We start from the raw sequence: 23,139 nt of genomic DNA, 5'->3' as shown, positions 1-23,139 counted from the left end.
TCCAATCTGGGTCCATGTCTGGCTAGAGAACTGAGAGATCCTTGGTTTCCCTGATGGATGACTTTTGCAGAGAGTGGGACAAGGGGCAGGCCACCTTGCTCCTGCTTCCTGATCTCTTGTCAGTATTTGATACCATTGACAATGGCATCTTCCTGGACCAGCTCTAGGAAATGAGAATTGGGGGTATGGTTTTGTGGCTGTTCCAATGCTAACTTCAGCAGCACCTTTTGACTTCTTGGCAGCAACACTGCGATGTGCTACAAGGGACTACCTTATCTTCAGTGCTGAAGCCATTGGGAGTGGCCATTAGCAGTTTTAAGCTGAGGAGCCTTCAGTATGCTAATGACACTCCTCTCTGTTTCTTCATAACAGTAGAATCAGGAGATGCTGTGCAGTCCCTGGGCCATTGCCTGGATGCAGTGGTGAAATGGATGAGGAGAAACAAGCTGAGGTTGAATCCTGACAAGACAAAGGCACTGTGAGTGAGTAGCTCCCATGTTCAAGAAATTGGTCAGTTGCCTACCACAGATGGGCTTGCGCTCACCCTGAAGGAGCAGGATTGCACTTTGGGGATGCTTCTGGAACCAGCTCTGTCACTGCAGGCTCAGGTAGCCTCAGTGGCTAGAAATACCTTTAACCAACTGCAACTGGTTCAACAGCTTAACTGAGAAAGTCTTGCTACAGTAGTTTATATGTTGGTTACTTCAAGACTGGATTACTTCAATGCACTTTATGCTAGGTTTCCCCTGAGCTTGATCCTGAAACTGCAGTTAGTACAGAATGCTGCAGCATGATTGTTGACAGTTGTGAGGCCTTGTCAGCATATAACAGAGATTTGTACTTGTTGCCGATTTGCTACAGGCCAGGGTTCAATGTGCTTCTATTAGTATATAAAGGCCTTAAGAGCTTGGGACCCGTTTAAAAGGCAGTGCATAAATTTTATGAAACAAGCAAGCAAATAAGTGTCAGTGTTGAGGGTTCACTGGAGACAGGTGAGGAGATGTGTGAGGCCTTATTGCCCGCTTATTTACTGCCTAGGCTCAGGGAATTTGTGGTTTCCTAAGAGTCCTGATTCTGTGAATTTGGGGTGGGAGTAGGGATGGGTGCATCCGTCCATTCTGGTGTCTCTGTTTTTCACTTTTCCAAACTTAAGTTCTGGTCACATTTCCACACCAGTTTGTGATTCTTTTTTCTTTCTTTTTTTTAAAAAGTCCTCATGAAAATACATGAGAATTTGAGTGCAAATTTCTCCAATTATTCTCCTGATATGCAATTATAATACACACATTTTTGCAAAATTATCATCCTGTATCTTTGCTATTTTCAATAATATGTGCATTTCATGCACACTTGGTACTAGTATCCTGGTACTTGGTACTAGTAGCCTGGAGAAGAGGAGGTTAAGGGGTGATATGATAGCCATGTTCAAATATATAAAAGGATGTCATATAGAGGAGGGAGAAAGGTTGTTTTCTGCTGCTCCAGAGAAGCGGACACGGAGCAATGGATCCAAACTACAAGAAAGAAGATTCCACCTAAACATTAGGAAGAACTTGCTGACAGTAAGAGCTGTTCCACAGTGGAATTTGCTGCCAAGGAGTGTGGTGGAGTCTCCTACTTTGGAGGTCTTTAAGCAGAGGCTTGACAGTCATATGTCAGGAGTGCTCTGATGGTGTTTCCTGCTTGGCAGGGGGTTGGACTCGATGGCCCTTGTGGTCTATTCCAACTCTATGATTCTATGATTCTATTCTAGTATATCTATTTCTTTCTCTTTTTTGCACATTGTTTGACTGGAGACCTGCATTGCAAAAATTATGAGAAGTGTGGATTTCAAAGAATGGCTATAGATCCAGTTCATGCATTGCTTCAGAAAGTGCAGATTTGGTAGGTTTGCCTTTAAATGCAAATTGAATTTCTCCTCCTCCAGAGAACCAGTGATTTCAACTCAGGTAGTCCCAGTTCAAATCTAGCACACTGGCATGAAGCAAATTAGGCCATGGGTTGCATGTAGCTCTAGGCAACTTGGGCCTAGAGCTACATGCAGCCCATGGCCTAATTTCATTGGCCCTTAGTCTATTTTCAAAAGTAGGGGTACCAACTTGAATAAAATTATGGGGGCAAGGTAAGCTCCACCCTGCATAATCAAGCACATGAGCCAGCACATGCACACCATTTGAAGGGCAATGCCCATCAACTTTTGGGAGGCGGCTCCTTCAATTTTTTTATTTGGAGGGGGACTTAAAGCACCTCAGTTCCTATGAGTTGGCTTCTATGTTCAAAAGTCCTGTAGAAGTTCAGACATCTGGGAAGGTCACAGGAACACAGGAAGCTGCTTTATATTGAAACACCCTTGGTTCATCAACTTAGCTTTGTCTACACTAAGTGGCAATTACTTCCAAGGGATTGAGGCAAGGGTGTCTCCCAATCCTATGTAGAGGCATAGCATGGGGGGCATGGGGGGTCAGGCCCCTGGGATCAAACAGGCGCCCCCACAGCAGGCTCCTTCATTGGAGCTGGGCTCCATGCAAGAAGAAGCTGCGCCTTGGTTGCAGCACTTGTGCCTGGTGCAGCTCCACCCCTGGGTCAGGCCTGACCTGGGGGAGGGGAGAAGATGAGTGGGTGGCAGCGTTGTTGTCCACCCTCTTTGGCCATGGTACACCTCACACCTGGCCACAGCAGCTCTCCTGCTGGGGCATGTCTGGCCTAGCAGTGGAGAGCAGCCCTCCTCATCCATGGCAAGGCATGGAAGACCACAGCAGCTCCGTTGCCATGTCAGGTCTGACCCTGCGGTGGAGAGCAGGAGAGTCAGCAGTCATGGTGCCGCCCGCCCACCCTCCTTGGCTGTGAGGCACCTTGTGCCCAGCTGTGGTAGTTCTGCTGCTGGGTCACATGTGACCTGGTGGTGGAGAGCAGCCTACCTCGACTGTGGCAAGGCATGCCTGGCCACATCAGCTCTGCCTCGACCGCCAGGTCAGGCCTGGCCCAGTGGCGGAGAGAAGGGTGAGAGTGGGCAGCAAAGCTGCCTCCCACTCTCTTTGGCCTGGCTGTAACAGCCCCTCTTCTACACTGAACTATGGCAGGCTTCCCTTGGGGGGGGGGCGCCCTGCATGCCCACCCTGGGCAGCATGGGCATATGCTCCGCAGCTGGTGCCAGAGATTGAACCAGGGAACTTCTGCTTGCAAAGCACATGCTTTGCCACTGAGCTGCAGCTTTGTTTTCCATTTCCCAGCAACCCAGTGGCTAAGGAGGAAGACAAAAGAAAGAAAGAAGGATATGGAGGCAGAGAGTTGTGGCAGAGAGAAGGAAGTATAGAAGAGGGGGAGGGGAGGGAGGGGAGAGAGAGAGAGAGAGAGAGAGAGAGAGAGAGAGAGAGAGAGAGAAGGTGGTGATGGGATGCAAAGAAAGATTTGCCTATAGCCATGGGTCCACCTACAGTTAGCATCTGACCCCAACAGATTCAGAAAGAAACGTTCCCCCTTCCTTCAAAAAGAAATCCTGTTCCTGCAGTAGGAATTCCTTTATGCTCCCATTATGGGTGAACACCAGCATTGTTCCTTTCTACTCCTGCTCCTTTCTACAGAAGTGGTGTTTTTACAGTTTTGGAAATTTCCATTAAGAGCTGAGTTCTCAGGGAACCTGACCTGAGATATGGCTCCTGTGTTGGGTTACAGACTGGTGTGGTCTTTGCTCAGAGGGGAGGCAAAAGAGATCTCTTGTTTCCCTTTGGTCTATCTTTGATGCACAGCTTCAGCCTTGATGTGGAGTGAAAAATTGAAATGAGGACAGTTCAGTCTACAGAATGTCTGTGAAATTAATGAGCCCCTTCGCCTCCAACACCTGATAATTACATCTTTCAATTAAATGAACTCCCTTGCTGTCCGGGATCTTATAAATTAACTCAAAGCCATGCATCTCCTGAAGACTGCCAAATCTTTTGCAGCCCCTCCCCAAAATAAATGTATGTTGCCAACAGCATCAAGTAGGAGAAGGGAAGCCTGCAAGCCCAATCTACTATTACGACCAATATTTGCCTGGCTGAAACTGGACCAAGGAATGAGCCACATGCAACGTCCAGGTTACTGCTTTGCATCCACACTACTGGCAACCCAAATCAACATGTATTGACTTTTTAGTGTAATAAAACCCACTAAGATGTGAATGTGAAATTTTAGTTGAAGATCAACTCATATATGCTTAAAGTTAGAGACAAACCAGGAAATTAAGATTGCAAGAGAGGAAGAGAAGACAAGTCTGGTTATTTCACCGCAGACCTGACCCATCCTTGAGGCAAGGTGAAGTGGATGCCTCTGCACTCCCTAGCCCCGTCCACTGACAGGCAAAGAGTGGTGCACGGACAGGGGCAGAATGCACAAAAGGTGAGAATCAACCTCCGCGCTCTCTATCCCCAACCACCATCAGGTGAGTGCTGTGTGCTGGACTGGGGTGGGATGCATAGAGGGTGAAGATCATGCACTGTGCCCCACACCTGCCCAGCACAAGAGCATTCACCCATCAGCGGCTCACTGAGGTTCAGCTCCGAGGGCCTTTTGGCTGTTTCCTTACTGTGAGAAGTGAAGCTACAGGGCAGAGGGCGTTCTTGGTAGTGGCCCCCACCCTGTGGAATGCCCTCCCATCAGATGTCAAAGAGGGGAAAAACTGCTTGACTTTAAGAAGACATCTGAAGGCAGCCCTGTTCAGGGAAGTTTTTAATAGTTGATGTTGTATTGTGTTTTTAATATTTTGTTGGGAGCCACCCAGAGTGGCTATGGCAACCCAGTTAGATGAGTGGCATATAAAAATAAAAATATTGACTGTGACTAGCCATTTCTATCTCTTGGTATTAACATACCTAGATATCTAATAGATTCAGAACAAATCTAGAATTGATATTCCTTGAATCAATGTGTAATCAGATTTTGACCTCCACATACTGTTTATAAATTTTGTTAATTGCCTTTTCAGTGTCTAGTGATATGATTACAAACTTTATTTCTTTATTTTTATTTAAATCTACAAAATCTACTACTAATCTAATATTATCTGCAGCATGTCTTGTCTTTATAAAGCTTGTTTAAACCTCTTGATAATCACCACTATTACTTGCTGACAGGGGTGCCAACTTGAATAAAATACTGTGGGGGCGCAGGTAAGCCCCACCCTACATAATAAAGCACATGATGCAGTGCACAAACACAATTTGAACGGGAATACCCTGTTAGGATTCATCCCCCGTGTTGCAGTCATGGGATTGGTTTTATCACATGACGGTGTATGTTTTCATTCCACATTGTGGGAAGTGATGGAGACAGGATGTTTATATTACTGTGTTTCCATGATGTAGGACATTTGTCCTTTTGTTCTCTCTCTTTGCTGTCTGATGTTGAAGAGGAAGGAGTTACGATGCTCCGAGTGTGTATATGTAAATAAACGTAGTTTAGCCAAATTGCTGCACTACTGAGTCTGAATGCTGACTGCCTATACTCTGCTGATCCTGAAGTGTGCTGATGCCTCTTGGGTATCAGTTGCTGTGATGTCCAAGCTGGACAAAGATTTTGAATCTCCTGAACAAACCACCAGGAGGGAGAGAACATGCTAGTTGGGCATGTGTCTCTACCGGACTCTTACGCGTGTGTGGGACCTCCTGACATACCCATCAATTTTGTGGGGGCCTGGCTCCCTCAAATATTTTATTGTGGGGGCTGAAGCCCCCACAGCCCCTAGTAGTTGGCTTCTATGCTTGCTGAATTCTGTTTGCTAGGATCACTGTTAAAATCTTTGTTTCAACATTAATCAAGGATATAGGCTGATAATTTGCACATTGTGTATGTTTCTTACTAGTTTGGGAATAATTGTAATATAAACTTGATTAAATATTGTTAATAAAATATCTTTATCAACTATCTCATCATACAATTCATGAAGTTTTGGTACTAATAGATTTAAATATGTCTTATAACATTCAATGAGGGGTCCATCCAATTCTGGTGTTTTGTCACTTGTCATTTTAAAAATAGTTTGTTTAATTTCTGCGTCCTATATTGGTGCTGATAACATTTTCTTTTCTGGTTTAGTATATAATTCCAAGTAAAAACACTTTTTAATTGTCATTAATATCTTTTGAGTTTTTATACACTTCACCTTTATCACCTTTAATACCTGAGATAAATGTTTATTCTTTTGTTTCAAATTATTTGCCAAACTTTTCCTGGTTCTTCACCGTTATCCCAGTATTTCTGACTTACACAGGTGAGCATAAATTCTATTTACTGAGACAACATATTACTGTATTTAGTTTAAATTTACTTTTTTGTATTTCCTAATATACCATGGTGGTTGGATTCCTAACCATGTGCACCCAAAGGTCTTCTTTCAACAGCTTTCCCTTTTTATTCTTTTATTTTTATATGATATGTATGTAATAATTCAACCATGAATATTTGCTTTATATGCTTCCCATTCAAATAGTTGGGCAAATGATGTCCCAGAGTTCAAAATATTGTGCAGTCTCTGTCCACATTTGTTGTATAAATTCTTTATCATGAAGTAGGGAAACATTAAAATACCATTTTTGCTTACTTATGATATTCAAGATAACTGCATTATGATCAGATATATAGCTAATGCCAATTCTACAATCCTGAATTTGATGTTAGGAAGTAATCTAATAAAAAAATGATGAAGAACTGATATAAGTGTGTACTCTCTTTTGGTATGATACCTTAATCGCCGTGGGTCTATTAAATTCTTGCACATATTTTTGATTCCTTCACTAAAGATGCAATCTTCCTTATCAGAATATTTCTATTTAACTAAATATTTCTATTTAACTTAGGATCCAATATTTCATTTAAATCACCACTGGTTATCAGATAGTCATAAGTACATTGATTCAGCTTTGGAAAGCTTTCATGGAACATATCAGGAGAATTCATGTCCATATAAAGTGGAAACTTGGTTCTCGAACTTAATCCGTTCTGGGAGTCCATTCGAAAACCAAGGCACGGCTTCCAATGGGTTGCAGGAGCTTCCTGAACTCAAGCAGAAGCTGTGTTGGACAACCAGCTTCTGAAAAATACTCACAAATAAGAAACACAGCAGTATATTTATTGAATGCACCTCAGTTATTGGGAAGAGAAAGAAAAAATAGAAAAGTAAAAACAAAGGATATCAATAAAAAGAAAGGTATGGGGGAAATGAAAATGATTTTTTTTTAAAAAAAATTATTGTATAAAACAGTAAAAGAGGGGGAAACAAACAAAACTAAACTAAATACAGTAGGTAGTGCAATCATTTTATTATTCTTATTTAAAAGATGACTTTCAGAATGTGGTGGCAATATTCACAAAATCCAGACACTGTCAGGATATTAAAAGTATTTCTGAGTCTTCAAGAAAAGTTTTTTAGCTGGAAATAGTTCAAGTAATTTATAGGTGCTGTCCTTCAAAATTGGTACGCAAGGCTCTGTCCAGCATTCTTCCCTGATGGACTGATAAGCTCATACAGTAATGGCAGAACTCAAAGTGTTTACTTTCACTTTCTTTTTTTTAAAAATATATATATATATTTATTTTTTTCATTAATAGCAATCCAATGAAAGCCTCGTTAATACAATGCCAAATCATGCCAAATCACAATACAATAAAAAGAGTGAATTAAACAGTTCCGAATTAAACATTTTTTGATGACTTCCCATGTCCCGGCTACCAGGAGTTGATGTTATTCCTTGATCCTGTGCGAGTTCTCTTAATTAGTCCACGTTCTACAATTCCGATCTTACTCCTTTGTTGTAGCAGCCACTGATGTGATGACTTTCGATCGTTTAATAAATCCAAATCCATTAACTTGCAGAGGGAATTTACTGTATATCCTGTAGCTGTGTGAAATATTTGTTTACCTTCTTCTTTTCCTTCATTTTGTAACCAGTAAAATTTCTTCAACATTGCTCCTCCTTTGAAAACTCATTTATAGGTACACCACAGCATCCAGAATCTGGCCGTGACTTCTGGTTAACTTCCAGTGTTTATCTCCTTGCTTCGTCTAACAAGCTGGCATCTCAGCAAAACTGTAATAAATCAGAACTAGAGCTCTCTTTACTTGGCAATGCTACAAATCATCACAGTATTCACACACTCTATTCTTTCAAGCGCTCCGTAAAGAAAATTATAAGTCCTTGTTGTATCCCATTCCATTAATAATAGATTCTTTTTCAGTGAAGGCTTGCCGATTCATAGCACAGCAAAAATAATGTAAAAAAAAGAAAAAAGAACAAAGGCTCCCCTTCACTTATGTAGCATTCCAATTATGATAACGAGAGTCCTCTCCAGATCAAAACCTTGACTGATTCATTTCACAGGTTTTCTTTCTCCTTCCTCCCAAACATGTCTGTTTCTTAAGTCCAAATTCAGATACATCTTAAAAGAAACAGGGATACCTCTGCGCATGGCGACTGCACTGGGGAGTTTCCAATACATGCAGTGCTATGCACTCTGTGTCCCTGCCCCCGCATTCCATCAGAGTGAGAAGCAGTTATCAGACGATCCGGGAGAGAAAGCTCTCCCTCCCAACCCTGGAAGGGGGGCTTCCAAGGATAATTACTCCCAAATTATCCTTAATTAACTGCACATCTGGCATCTGCTACTGTGGGATCAGCAGTTCGCTATGCCAGAAGTCTTCTTTCGCTTTCTTTTCGCTTTCTTCATTTGTGCTGAGCTTGATCATAATAGCAGAGACTTGTTGTGATGCAGAATATAAGAAGAGAACCTCCATAGTTGAGATTCCAGGAGGGTGATATGTTTATCTGTAATGTTCTGACACACTTGTGGATGTTCAAACACTGTTCAAATTCATCTATTTTTAATGCATCTCTGAAAGTGCATTTTTAACACCATCCACGTCAGATTTAATCTCAGCCAGATCTTTCTGTATTGGTTTGAGAACAGATAAAATCTCTTGTAAGGGACTAGGGCTCGAGACTGTTTCAGTCTCCCCTGTCGTCTTTTTGGCTTGGCCATTACTGGTGTAGTTGACCTTGCAGCAGTTCCCCGATTCCTTGCTGTTATTCTTGTTATTCATGATTAAGCCACTTCAAGACTAAAGGTAGTGTAGAAAAGCAGAGAGAGTATTTACCCAATTAGTAAAGTTTTTTGCTCACAGTCTGTTAATCAAGTTATCCCAAAGACAATTAGCACTCACAGGAGAGGGGAGTCACTGCTCATGGCGCCATGTGCAGACCAGAAGTGACACCATTGACTCTCTAGAGAGAACAGCTCCTTCTGGTCCCCCTCCCCCTTTGACTGTTTCATCCCAGATGATAACTATACAATAACCTGGCCACTTTAAGAACTGTTGCATAAGTTTGTTGTTTTCTTCCTCCCTCTCCATTCCCTTTTCCTTTTGTGTTGTGTCTTTTAGATTGTAATCCTGAACGTGGGGACTGTCTTGTCTTATTGATCTGTAAGCAGCTCTGAGAGCCTTTTTTTGGCTGAATATTGCTGTTAAAAATGCTTTAAACAAACAAACCAAATATATAAATAAATTTGCTTACACTGTGAATTATTTAAGAACTGCATCCAGCAAAGGCAAGAAGTAGTAGCCGGAGCAACTATTGTAAATAATGGTAGTCAGGGCTTTTTCTCAGGGAAAATTCACAAGACCTCAGTCCCGGCACCTCTCAGGTGGGTGCCATTGCCATTCTAAGAGAAAGAGGGAGGTGTTCGTGGTCCAGCAACTCTTTTTCCTGGAAAATAGCACTGATGATAGTGATAATTTTATAGAGTGCTTTTTGCTAAGAACTAAAATAGACATTAAATGTCATCATTTTATAGCCAACAGCCTTTGATGAGCAGGAAAAGCCACTTTTCCTGTGGTTGATCGCAACTGAGGTTGATCACAACTGAAGAAACAACTGAATTTAGGGGGGCTTAACCATTCCCCTCCCTATTGCCACACCACTATAAATTACCTCCCTGTCTAGAGGAACAGCTGGAGTTCAGTGGCAGAGCAGCTACTTTGTGCACAGGTTCATAGAACTGCAGAGTTGGAAGGGATCCATAAGATCATCTAATCCAACGTCCTATAATGCAGGAATCTCAACTAGATTGTCCCTGACAGATGGCCACCCAACTTCTGCTTAAAAACCTCTAGTGAATGAGAGCCCCTCCCCCCCCTCTGGAGTCTAACAGCTCATACTGTCAGAAACTTGTATGCTTGTAGCTGGGCAGTGAACCTGTTGCCCTCCTGTTGACTACAACTCCAATAATCCCTGATCACCTGCCATGCTGGCTGAGGCTGGTGGAAGGAGCTGAGAAGAAGAAGAAGAAGAAGAAGAAGAAGAAGAAGAAGAAGAAGAAGAAGAAGAAGAGTAGTAGTAGTAGTAGTAGTAGTAGTAGTAGTAGTAGTAGTTTGGATTTGATATCCCGCTTTATCACTACCCGAAGGAGTCTCAAAGCGGCTAACATTCTCCTTCCCTTCCTCCCCCACAACAAACACTCTGTGAGGTGAGTGGGGCTGAGAGACTTCACAGAAGTGTGACTGGCCCAAGGTCACCCAGCAGCTGCATGTGGAGGAGCGGAGACGCGAACCCGGTTCCCCAAATTACGAGACTACAGCTCTTAACCACTACACCACACTGGCTCTCAGTGGCAGCAACAGATCCAAGCTCACCCAGTGAACTTCATGGTCAAGTAGTGATTTGAACCATGGATTCCCGGGTCCTAGTCTGGAACTCTAACTTCCTTTTTACCTATTTTGTTTTTTAAAAACTGAGAACATAAGCTGTGCCATACAACCCCTGGGGCAGGTTACAGAAAATGTCAAGAAAAAGCAGCAACAAAAGCAGCACTCTTATTGCTTATTTACTGATTTTAAAAATTATTATAAATTGTATTTTCATACTATTTGGTGAGCCATCTGGGGAATATCTATTAATGGCTGCCTATATAAAATTGATTCATATTAATGGATGGTTATGTGAATTTAATAGGAATAATAATATTGAATTGCACCTGAGTTCAGCAGAAGAATAGTGTCACTATCAAAGGAAGAAATAGTACTGATCTATTCTATTACTGTGTCCAGTTCTGGGCACCTAAAGTTAAGAAGGATATTGACATGCTAGAAGGTGTGCAGAGGAGAACAACCAAGATGATCAAGGGTCTGGAAACCAAGCCTTATGAGAAACGGTTGAGGGAGTTGTGTATGTTTAGCCTGGTAAAAAGGAGGATGAGGTGTGATATCATAGAATCAACGAATTGTAGAATTGGAACGGACCATGAAGGTCATCTAGTCAAACCCCCTGCAAGGAGGGGATCTTTTTGTCTAACGTGTGACTCAAACCCACAACCCTGAGATTAAGTCTCATGCTCTACTGACTGAGCTATTCCTGATAGTAAGAGCTGGACTCTCTTGGAAGGTGGTGGACTCTTTCCTTGAAGATTTTAAAGCAGAGGTTGGATGGACATCTATCCCGGATGCTTTAGTTGCGATTCCCATATTGCAAGGGGTTGGAGTCAGAGTAGACCCATTGACAATAATGAACCCAGGTTAGTCTTGTCCATTGATTTCAGTGGGTCTATTCTGAGTGGGGTTCAACTGATATATCCTGTTATTGTTAAATTTATATAGCCACTCATTAATAGATATATTTATTTATCATTAATTATTAATTATTACCACCATACTGAGCACTTGTGCACTAGTTCAGAAGTAGCATGGAAGCATTTTTACCCAATGCCATTTTGCTTGTACCTTTCCTTTGCCTTATAAATATCACTCAGTTCAACCAGCAAGCTCTCCACCTGTTTGTTTTCCAAACAGGCCACAGCCTCCCCACACTCCTCTCCCGCACCAGCTTCTCAAAAGCACAGCAAGCATCTGCTGTTGTTGACCAAATTCCGAGCACGCCAGACAATGCCTTGAAACACTGAGTCCGGGGGTTTAGAGGCCCATGGCCCCACTATTTCAATTAAGACAATTAGCTGTGACCAAGGGCAGCTGCAAAGCTCTAATTAAACCGGCACAAAGTCTAACACAATCCACCATATCACAGAGCAGGTTGCAGCACGCCACCCTGACAACACATGTCGGCCAGATTAAAGCTTTTTAAAACGCAGCCTCCCTTGTTGATCTGCCTCCTGCCTATTCCTGACACATCACCTTCAGCTGTAATCTCTTGTCTTTGAATTCCTCATTAATTTGCCCTGTTTCAGGGGACTCAAAAGGGCTGAAGCAATGTGTGTGTGTGTGTGGGGGAGCTTCCTAGGCCTTTATTACTATCCTGATCTCTCTCTCCCCCCCCCCTTCTCTGACATGTCAAATGCAGTTCCCTTTTGTATTGACTCCACCAAGTGATGCTTTTGACCCTTTTGCTATCTGTGTTTGTATCCGGGCTGCATTTTGTCTCCTATGTTGTGAACTGCAATGGATGAAAATGGACAAGCAGGCAGGAGCAAATAGAAGACTTGACTTTTGCATTTCTTGCTCGTTTTGCAGTGGTGGAGACGGACACAGCCTTGGCAGGGGCTTACAGCAGCCATAATTTGGGGCTTTCCAGCTAATGGCTCCTCAGTATAGATTTTAAACGCTTTGCATGTAGAAGCACCCAGCTTCAATCCCTAGCATTTGATATTCCCCAGCAACTGGTATTTAGAGACATTTGCCTCTGATCCTGGAGGTAACATATACCCGCTACCCATCACTGGTAGCCAAAGGTTGCATTTAAGGAGAAGACCCAGAACACAGTGAAGCAGCATGTGCTTTGCATTCAGAAGGCCACAGCTTCAATCTCTTTTTTTAAATATATATATATATATATAATTTTTTTATTGGTTTTACAACATTTTTTAAACAATACAAACAAATAAAAAGACAAACAAACATGTATAGTTTCATAGCCTTTTTTTCATAACCCTCATTTCTCCCCCATACCTCCCCTTTCTGCATCCCAATTTACTGAATTATTTCAGCAGCTTCTAAGCAATTTTTATCAAATACATGTCCTCTTAGTCCTTTCTTTGACTTAATCTTATGTCACTGTATCCCTTTTTCTCTCAACACCTCGGCATTTTAACATTCATCAATTTTATAATAGTTCTTAAGGTAAATTTTGAATTTCTTCCAGTCCTCTTCCGTCGTCTCTTTCCTCTGGTCCCGGATTCTGCCAGTCATCTCAGCCAATGTCATATAGTCCATCACTTTCATCTGCCACTCTTCCACGGTGGGTAGATTTTGTGTCTTCCAATACTTTGCGATGAGTATTCTTGCTGCTGTCGTAGCATACATAAAGAAAATTCTATCTTTCTTTAACACCAATTGGCCGACAATGCCCAAGAGACACAGCTTCAATCTCTAGCACTCTGTGCAGGGCTGGGAAACACCCCAGTCTGAAATCTTGTTGTTGACAATATAGAGCTACATGGACCAGTGGATTGACGTGGCAGAAGGCAGCTAATAATAAGATAGGATACGAGGGTTTGGGGAACAAACATCACAATTGGAGAGAGATCTGTTGGAATATAATGTTAAAGTGCTGTCTAAAATGTATAATATATTATTGGAATGGGAGACAAAGGATAAGCAAGTGAAATCCCCGATACATTGGGCAATAGATATTGGTTGTAATATAGATATGGAAGCATAGGAATGATTGTGGAATATGGATATAAATTTCATAGCATGCTTTGGTTTAAGCGAAAACTATATGAAAATGTTATATTGATGGTATCTATGTAACACCAAGTAAATTGGTATAAATCAAAATCAAATAAATGTTGGAAATGCAAAGAAAAAGAAGGTACTGTTCATCATATGTGGTGGTCTTGTAGCAAGGTTAAAGCTTACTGCAAAATGATATATAATGAATTGAAAAAGATGTTCAAAATAACATTTGTTTAAAACAAAACAAAACCAAAAATCCAGAAGCTTTCCTTTTGGGAATTATGTGAGAAGGTTTATTTTAGCAGAGTTAAACAATCCCCTTTATAAGTTTATGCAGCAATCAGCTTGTTGCTGACTCGTCTGAGTTCTACTAATAAAGATGACTTCCTGGTTAAAAATCCATTTGAATTCCTCTTAAAGAATACACACACGAATCTGATTCATGTTAATATAAAACTATTTTACTCTCTGATTCATTCAGGTTTACAGAACTGTACCTGAAGGTAGGCTTAGGTTACATAACAAGCAAATAAACTATACCAGAGGGAAGTTGGTCCTGAGGTGACTGCAACAGAGCAGTTAATCTTTCAAAACTACCAGCAACCAACAAACTGGTTGTCACAGCAACCGGTTAGAACATGGAGGCTGTTAGTCCTCTGTTGGAATGTTGCACTTGACTGCACCTTTACATCTCACAAATTATAAGGGCAGAACTACCCAAACTGTACAGAATTTTTTTTATGTTTGTGACTACAGCGGCAAGAATGTTATTTGCCCACAAATGGAAAGAAGAAGTCCCGATGAAAGAAGAATGGATACAAAAACTTATGGAATATGCAGAAATGGCAAAACTTACAGGAAAAATAAGAAATCAAGATAACAAACCTTTTATAAAAGAATGGAAATGGTTTATTGAATATTTACAAACGAGCTGTGAACATTGGCAGGATTATTGTAAAAACCTGGTTTCATAAGAGTAGATTCGTCTAAAGTAGATGAATAAATGAATAATTTGGTATAAAAGTTATACCAATACAATAATTTGTGTTTTTTTTTATAAAAAAAATTATTGGTTTTTCAACTTTTATAAAGACAAAACACACACAAAAATAACAGAAGACAAAAACATGTATAAATTCAGAAAATCTTAATTTCCTAACCCTGTTCCCTGACTTCCCCCCACCCCCCCTCGTGCATCCCAATTCCCAAAATTGTGTCAGCAAATTGGTATTTCTCCTCTTAACCATCTTATTCATCTTATTACCTCTTTTATAAAGAAATATAGATTTTCCTAAGTTGGACTCAAGTTCTCTTCCATCGATTTCTCATTTTGTCTTAGTTAAAAGTCATATTAACCAAACCTAAAGGTCTTGAGTGTTTTTAAGATTCTCTTCTTCCCTCCCTCCCATCCCCGGTTTTTGTCCCTTCCCAATACAAATCCAAAATAGCAGTTCTTAGCCTGGGTTCCTCACGTCCGAGGCTTTCAAGTCTCTTTCAGTCCCTCTCCGCCGGTCTTGTTGGTAGTCCTTTGTGCCAGTCGTCAAGTCTGGAAAAAGTTCTTTCACCATCGATTCTCTTCCCACAAGGAGATTTGAAAATAACTGCTGGAAAATTTCCACAAATCCTGCATCTTCAGAGTCAAAGTCAGAATGAAGGCCCCAATCATATTTCTTTATTTTAAATTCCTGTATTCCATAAACTCCCGGGGCCTCCTCCTTCATCTTCTGCATCTTTCGCAGACTTGTGGTGAATGTGTTCCAATAATCTCCTTGTCTGTATTCCACAGATGTCGGCTTTTGGTTATTACTTCCCAGCTTTACTTTCTCTTTTTCTTGTTTAGTCTCTTGGGCCTCTTTAGATATCATTTCCCATTCAGCTGTGGATTCTTTCTCATTCAAGTCCTCAATACAAACAGCAGAGTTGTCTGTTCCAGAAGTCAAGGTCAAAAGTTGTTTATTCATTGCCAAACTCTGCTCTTGTAGGATTCCCACCAGTTGAAACATCCTTTCGATTTCCGCTAGTAACTTTCCATCCACAGCCATTGTAGCCATTGTAGTTTCACAGAGTTCCCCCTAGGGGGAATCTGGTTACTTATTAGTCTTTTCTCCAACAATCCTTTAACTTATTATTGTTACTTTGTTTCCAACAATTTTAGTCCAATTATAACTCATCATAGTCCAGAGGGATCTTAAATAGCAACTTTTCCACTCTAAACTGCCCGTTTGACAGCTTTGACAGCTGTCAAACTCCGCAGCTCTTACACAGGCACAGAAACAGGACACTCCCGGGCCCGGGAGGAGGGTTGTTTAAAGCAAAAAGAAGGCTTCCAAAGCTCCACTCTCCAGCTCAAAATTTGCTTTAGCTAAATCTTGGAAGTTAGTGTCCTTTTTAACTCACCCCTCCAAGGGTAGGCTCTCCAGCTTAGCTCTTATGTCGTTGCTTAGATGGTCTGCAGGGGGTGGTGGTGCGGACTTCCTTTTAGCACACCCCCCGGTCGTCTCCAATTCAGGATAGTATTTTTAGAATCCAATTCCGTCTCACTCACGGGTTTTTCTTTCAGTCCAAATTTCAAGGAAGAAAGTCAGCGCTCTCCGGTCATGGCTCGCGGCTTCGCTCCACCGAGGTAGCGATCGACTCTCAGTGCCACGCCACCCTCCGTATCCTCTCCGCAGCCTTTAAAAAGGCTCTTTGTGGATCGGGGGGCGCTTAAGGCACCCGCCGAGTCTTCAGTCCGCAGGCTTCCGCGCCTGCGGTTTTTAAGGGTCCCCGCGTCGCCGGCGCGGCAAAGACCCGTCCTCGGTTGAGCCGATTCCCTCCGCAGCTCGGAGGGAACCCGCCATTTCCAGGTCGCACCAACCCGGAAGTCTTCCAATACAATAATTTGGTATAAAAGTTAATTTGGTATATGCAGGAAATATAATAAATAGGCTTAAGGAAGTGCAGAAACAAGGGGAAGGAAGTTGAGTTTTGAAATGTTAAAATGATTGTAAAACTATTGAAATGTATATAACTGAAAATCATAAATAAAAATTAAAAAAACCAGAAACAGAATTCCACCAGAGGGCTGGAGCCTCTCTCTGATTGGCTACCAAGACAGCTAGCCGGGGTGGATGGGTGGAGACAGCACATTGGGAGTACAGTGGTACCTTGGTTTGCATACCTTTTGGATTACAAACACATCAAACCCGGAAGTGTGTGTCCCAGTTTGCAACCTTTTTGGGGATTACAACCCATTTTTATTGGATTACGAACAAATTTTGGGGGGGAGGCCCCAATGGCGAAAGCACACTTTGGGTTACAACCTGTTTTGATTTACAAATGGACCTCTGGAACGGATTATGGTTGTAAACCAAGGTACCACTGTATCTTTCTGAGAGACTGTTCAGATAGTCTGAGATGGTTTGAGGAGGGTGTGTGTGAGAGAGTTGGCTCTGATCTGTGTGTAACCTCCACTATGAAGAAAATAGAAAAAGAAGTCTCTGGGATATAAAGACAGTGTTTAGTGTCTTGGGAGAGTATTTGGACAGGAGTTAACTGGAGGGCTGAGTTTAGGGTCACCATACATCCAGAATTTCCCAGACATATCCAGAATACTGCAGTGTCCAGGCAGAAATCAGCTAAATTTCCAGGGAAATGGCAGTGTCATTTTTGCCAATTATTCTCAAAAATAGCTCAAAAACATTCAATTTATTTGTGATTTTTCAAGAATAGCTCAACAACTTTTCACTTTTTGAAATATGGCAACCCTAGCTGAGTTTAAGCAAGGATAAGTAGAGCTGTAAGCAGTTTACTTAAGTCTCATTCCTGCCAGGAGGAGAGAGGTCTAGAAAGAAAGAGAAGACTGTCAAACCAATTAAGAGGGGTGTGGTGATCACATGGATCAGTTATACTATTTGAAGGGGGTGTGGTTGTTAAAAAGTTGGAAAACTAACAAAAAGTGCCACCTTGTTTAAGAACCAAAGTATTAAGCTGTAACGCCTGTGCAACAACTATGTTAATAAACTGAAGTGAATTATCTCGAAACAAGCTAAGCATCTACCATTTACCATCTAGTTTAGATACCTGTAACATCTAACTGAAAATAAGCAACAAAAGTTTAAAAGAAGCTGTGTGATTCCTACCTTGTTTAGAAGCCTGTAACATCCACTAGTTTTAGAATAATGATTAATTTGTTGTTTCCTTAAATAACTTTATCTCCTGACACTTCATTTGTTTTACCAACTTTCTTCCTGTAAAATAAATCTTATGTCTTCAACTTCTGCCTGAGTCACCAAGTATCAAAGCCTTACCTCAGGCAAAAACCCATAAAATAACCTGTGGTTGTTATAGGGTAAATGTGGGGGGGTTCTCCTCAAATGGTGACAGAGTGGTGAGATCCCCTACATATTGGTGTAAGCTGTGGCATCTGCATCAGTAGTGGAAGAGAGGTTCATTCAGAACTAAGGCTACAGTCACATTGATAATGCTTCCAAGGATCTGAGCCGGGGGACTCACTTGTGCAGGATAATGTGCTAGGATAAATGCACCACTGTCCCTCCAACCTCAGCCTACCCTCTGCCCAGCACCAGCCCTACTATGAGACAGAGTGAGGCAGCTGCCTCAGGCAGCAGATGTTGAAGTGGGGAGAGCAGCTAGAGCTATGAGTGCCAAGTGGCCCGCCTGTATACACCCTATGCTAGTCTGCTGCCCTCAAGGGCAGTGGAGGACACTGCCCTTTTACCAGTATTGGAGTAACAGCCAGTGCAATTGGCTTATTTATGTGCCTTGGGGAAGGTGCCATCTTGTCATTCGCCTCAGGCAGCACAAAGTCTTGAGCTGGCCCTGCCTCATCCAGCCCCCATTTCCTTGATATCTTTCTTGCAACCAGTCCAGCAGGTGGGACTGCTTGTCAGTTGCCTCCTTGGTAGGCTCAGGGTTGCCCCTGTAGAAAGGAGGAGGAAGAGGATGAAGCTAGTATGAATTGGAATGATAGAACTGCAGAGTTGGAAAGGACCTCGAGGGTCATCTAGCCCAACCCCCCGCAATGCAGGAATCTCAGCACACACTCCCACATCCAATTTGGAACCTTACTGGACCCTGCTTAGCTCCTTGCCTTCCATCTTACCAGTCCCAAAAGGCACCAGCCACACATGGGCACCCCTGCTTGAATTCAGGTGGCACCCCTAATTGCAGTGAAAAGCAATCTTGCCTAAAGTGGCCCAAGGACATGGCATATGCTGAGAATACTCCAGCCAACTTATTTTTGTTCTATCAGAGCACAGAGGCAATTAGTGCAAACTCTTGGCCATGAATCGTCTTCTCTCTAAGACCACTTCCTATATTCAAAGTATTCCCCAAGCTATCTTTTGAGGTTTTCATCTTTGTGTGTGTGTGTGTGTGTGTGTGTGTGTGTGTGTACACACACATGTCAAATAAAGAAGGTGGCAAAAGACTTGTGTATTCCTTTTTAAGCCCCAGCTATAAATTATTATTTATATTAGGGCACAAGTTTGTTCATTTTCTCATTACAAAAGTGACAAATTGGTTGATGCGTCTTAAATTAATTTTTTCCCCCCGAACAGCAAACCCTCCATGGCCCCATTCTCTGAGTGCCTTGGTAGCAACTAAAATATTAAGATGAGGAAGGAGAAGAAAAGAAATCCCTATGGATCACCAGTGAAGATGACAACACTTAAAACAAAACCATATAGATTAATTGTGTCTATGTGAAGACAGGATGGTTGCTTATGCTCAGAAAGTTCCGTATGATGATTTGGTTTTCTACCCAGTCCGCTTTTGTGCTGGAACCACACCCTGACCCCAGCTGACTCCTAGCTGCTATCTTTGTTCAGAGGTCTCCTCCAGACAGAGGCATAGCATGTGGGAGTGGTAGAGGGCAAACACAATCCATATTCCTTTTATAACATATGGCAAATGTTTATTGAATACATAAATTGTTCAGGGACGCAGGTGCCTAGGAATTGTTGATCAGAAGGTCGGTGGTTCGAATCCCCATGATGGGGTGAGCTCCCGTTGCTCGGTCCCTGCTCCTGCCAACCTAGCAGTTGAAAAGCACGTCAAAGTGCAAGTAGATAAATAGGTACCGCTCCGGCGGGAAGGTAAATGGCGTTTCCGTGCACTGCTCTGGTTCGCCAGAAGTGGCTTAGTCATGCTGACCACATGACTCGGAAGCTGTACGCTGGCTCCCTTGGCCAATAAAGCAAGATGAGTGCCGCAACCCCAAGCAAGATGGCGCCAGGGGTGCCAAATTGGACATCTGACTGTGGTTGTGAAGTGCACGCACTACCATGTCATGACATGATGTCATGACATGGCAGTGCACGTGTATGAGCATGCTGGCACCATAAAAAAGAACTTTGCCTAGGCCTCCACAAGCCCAGTTTTTTTATGGCACATATTTTCTGGGGCTCCCACACTGCACTGCCACATGCCACACACACACACACACACACACACACACACACACACACACACACACACACTGTCACCCCATTGCATGCCACTGCTGCTACCCCCTGCCACAGTTACCGCTTTGCCACCCGCTTCACTGCATGCTGCCGCTACCTCCAGAACCACTATGCCCCCACCACTGTGTACCACCACTGATACCGCTGACGCCACTACCACTGTTCCACCTCCATCACTGTGTGCTGCCACTACCGTGGCGCACTTCTGCTACCACCGTGCCACCCCCGCCACCATGCAGTGCCTTACCATGAAACAGCATCCGCTTCGTTGGCCTGTGGTTCCAGGCTGAGCTTCCCTGGGGCCTGTGCTTCCACCGTGAGGCCTCTGAGGCCCCACGGCAGATGATGTTTCATGGTAAGGTAGCGTGCAGCAGTGGCGGGGTGGCGCGGGGGTAGTGGCAGCACATGGCGGCAGCACAGCAGTATCAGTGGCGGTAGCGGCAGTAGCAGTGGGGGGGGGGGTAGCATAGTGGGGGCAGGGGCAAGGGGGCAGGGCAGGGCCGGGCAGCCTGGGCTCCCAAAGCCTCCGGGAGATGGCGCCACTGAGGACTGCCTCTCTCCATATGAATCTACCCGAACCCTGAGATCATCTTTTGAGCTGCTTCTTTGTGTGCTTCCTCCGGAGGGTGGCAACACGAGAACAGGCCTTTTCTGCAGTGGCTCCCTGTTTATGGAATGCTCTCCCCAGGGAGGTTCTGCTGGCGCCTTCATTACACCTTTAGACACCAGACAAAAACATTCTTCTTTAACCAGGCCTTTGGCAGATGACATCTAATGCCCTTTTAAAATGTGTTTGGGGGTGGGTTATTGTGTTGTTTTTGTTTTGTGTGTGTTTTTATATTGTGATTTTATGTTGTGAGACTTGAAGGTATAGGATGTTACACGAAGTTAATTTATTGATTAATTATGATATTATTAATATTCTGCCTTGTTAATGGTGTAATCTGATTTGAAAATGTGAGAGCTGTTCCTAAATGATCTCAGTTCACTCTGTAAAGCAGGGAACACAAAAAGGCAACACACAACACTAACTAGCCCCTTAGTTTGATTGTTTTCCTTTTCCCTCCCCATTGTTTCCCCCTTTTGCATTGTGTCTTTTAGATTGTAAAAACCAGAGCCAAACTGAAGATGCTGAAGAAAGGTGATGATGCTCTTTTTATTAACGTCCAATGCATTTTGGCCAAGGTTTGCCTTGGGCACTCTTCTATGAGATCATATGCCTGAGGGTATATTTTTATTGATCTGGGACTCTTCCAGGCTGAAGAGTGGATTACAAAAAAGCTTACAAATTAATAAATTAGAAACTGAGTGGATTGTTTTGAATGAAATTGTTTATATGCAACCATTATTATTTTAACCTTTATATGATGGAGAAATGAATTACAAGTCCGTGAGCTCATCACAGACTTCCCTTGCATTAGAATCTTATCTTTTCTTCCTTCCCCCCTCAAACCTCCAAATCCCTCTTTTTTAATACACACATTCACCCCTCAGGAAGCCAGTTAATTATTTCCTGACTGCCCCTAGTGTAAGCTCTTGAGAATTTCCCCCTGCTGATTTCCACCCCACTTCCTATAGTCTCAATTCTCTGCACAACAAAAAAAGAAAAGAAAAGAAGATTTTCTCCTCTAAAGCTTTGAACGGTTATTATTTTAATTTGTATGCTTAGTCCCTGTGCCACTTATCCACACTTGGGCTGAGAATAGAAACATCTCTTGACTTTATCTAAATAATTGTCAATTAAATTCTTCCTTAATTGTCCATCTTCCCCCCTGCTAAGCTGTGCTTCACGCTTCCTCTTCTCCAATTCCCCTACTTCATTTTACCCTTACCCCACTACAAACCCAACAGCCCATAACTTTAGGAAGATAAATCGCATCATACAGAATGCACAGTTTCAGTGAGGATTGGAGCACAGCTGATGCTCATCTCTGCCACATCTGTGCCTCTGCTTAGCTGTGACTGTTGCATTGCAGGGGTTTGGACTAGATAACCATTTGGTTCTATAGTTTTGTGATCCACTCGGCAACACCCTTGCTCCAGCCTTTTACAAATAGGCAATTCTGCCTACAGTCCTTAGAGCAGAGGTGGTGGACGGGTGGCCCTTTAAGTGGTGTTGGACCTGGAGTACAGGGTCAGGTTTAAGGTGCTGGTTTTGACCTTTAAAGCCCTATGCAGCCTAGGACCCTTGTACCTATAGGACTGCCTCTCCTGGTATGCCCCAAGGAGGACCTTAAGGTCCATAAATAACAACACTTTGGATATCCCGAGCCTCAAGGAGGTTAGATTGGTCTCAACTAGGGCCAGGGCTTTTTCAGCACTTGGTGGAACGCTCTGTCACAAGAGATCAGGGCCCTGTGGGACTTGACATTTTTCCACAGGGCCTGCAAGATGGAGCTGATCCGCCTGGCCTTCGGCTTGGACTCACTCTGACCCCTTATATGGGATTTGGCATATAAATTTTCCTTTGGCTTTTTTGCTGGCCCATGTAGGACCAGCATGGATAGCTGGCTCAGGTGAATATCTGATCTTTCCACCTTTTATGGTCTTGATTTATGGACTACTACTAAAATGAGGCTGCATTTTAAGCCACATTTTAAGCCGTATTTTAATTAACTGGTTTTTGTTTTTGTTTTCCCCTTTCCCCCTTTCCTATTATGTTTTATTTTAATTTATATTCGGTGTTAGCCGCACTGAGCCCAGCCCTGCCCGGGGAGGGCGGGGTATAAATAAAAATTTATTTATTTATTTATTTAACTCCCGTCAGCCCCAGCTGATGTGGCCAATCTGCATGTATGGTGTGAGATGGAGTCTAGCATTTACAGGGATTGATCCTGGGAGTAATGCTGGGACATCATTATTCACTGCTTAGTGCAGCCTGGCCAATCATGGGCAAGCATGGACATCCCATTCCCATAGCTGTCAACTTTTCCCTTTTCTTGCGAAGAATCCTATTCGGAATAAGGGAATTTCCCTTAAAAAACGTTGACAGCTATGCAGCCATTCCCATGGTGGCAC

The 23,139-nt window shown here is 42.8% G+C and overlaps 1 long non-coding RNA gene across 1 annotated transcript; it reads right to left on the bottom strand.

Moving 5' to 3' along the window:
• Window positions 1–397: 397 nt before the first annotated feature.
• Window positions 398–14,562, bottom strand: LOC308579112. Its single transcript, XR_014004296.1, has 3 exons — window positions 14,195–14,562; window positions 3,643–3,753; window positions 398–459 (listed from the first exon to the last, which is right to left on the bottom strand). It is a non-coding gene; the product is annotated as an uncharacterized lncRNA (long non-coding RNA).
• Between the last annotated feature and the right edge of the window lie 8,577 nt (window positions 14,563–23,139).

Source organism: Podarcis bocagei, assembly GCF_964188305.1.
Source record: "Podarcis bocagei genome assembly, chromosome: Z".
In the NCBI taxonomy this organism is placed as follows: domain Eukaryota; kingdom Metazoa; phylum Chordata; class Lepidosauria; order Squamata; family Lacertidae; genus Podarcis; species Podarcis bocagei.
This window is presented reverse-complemented; position numbering and strand designations above follow the sequence as displayed.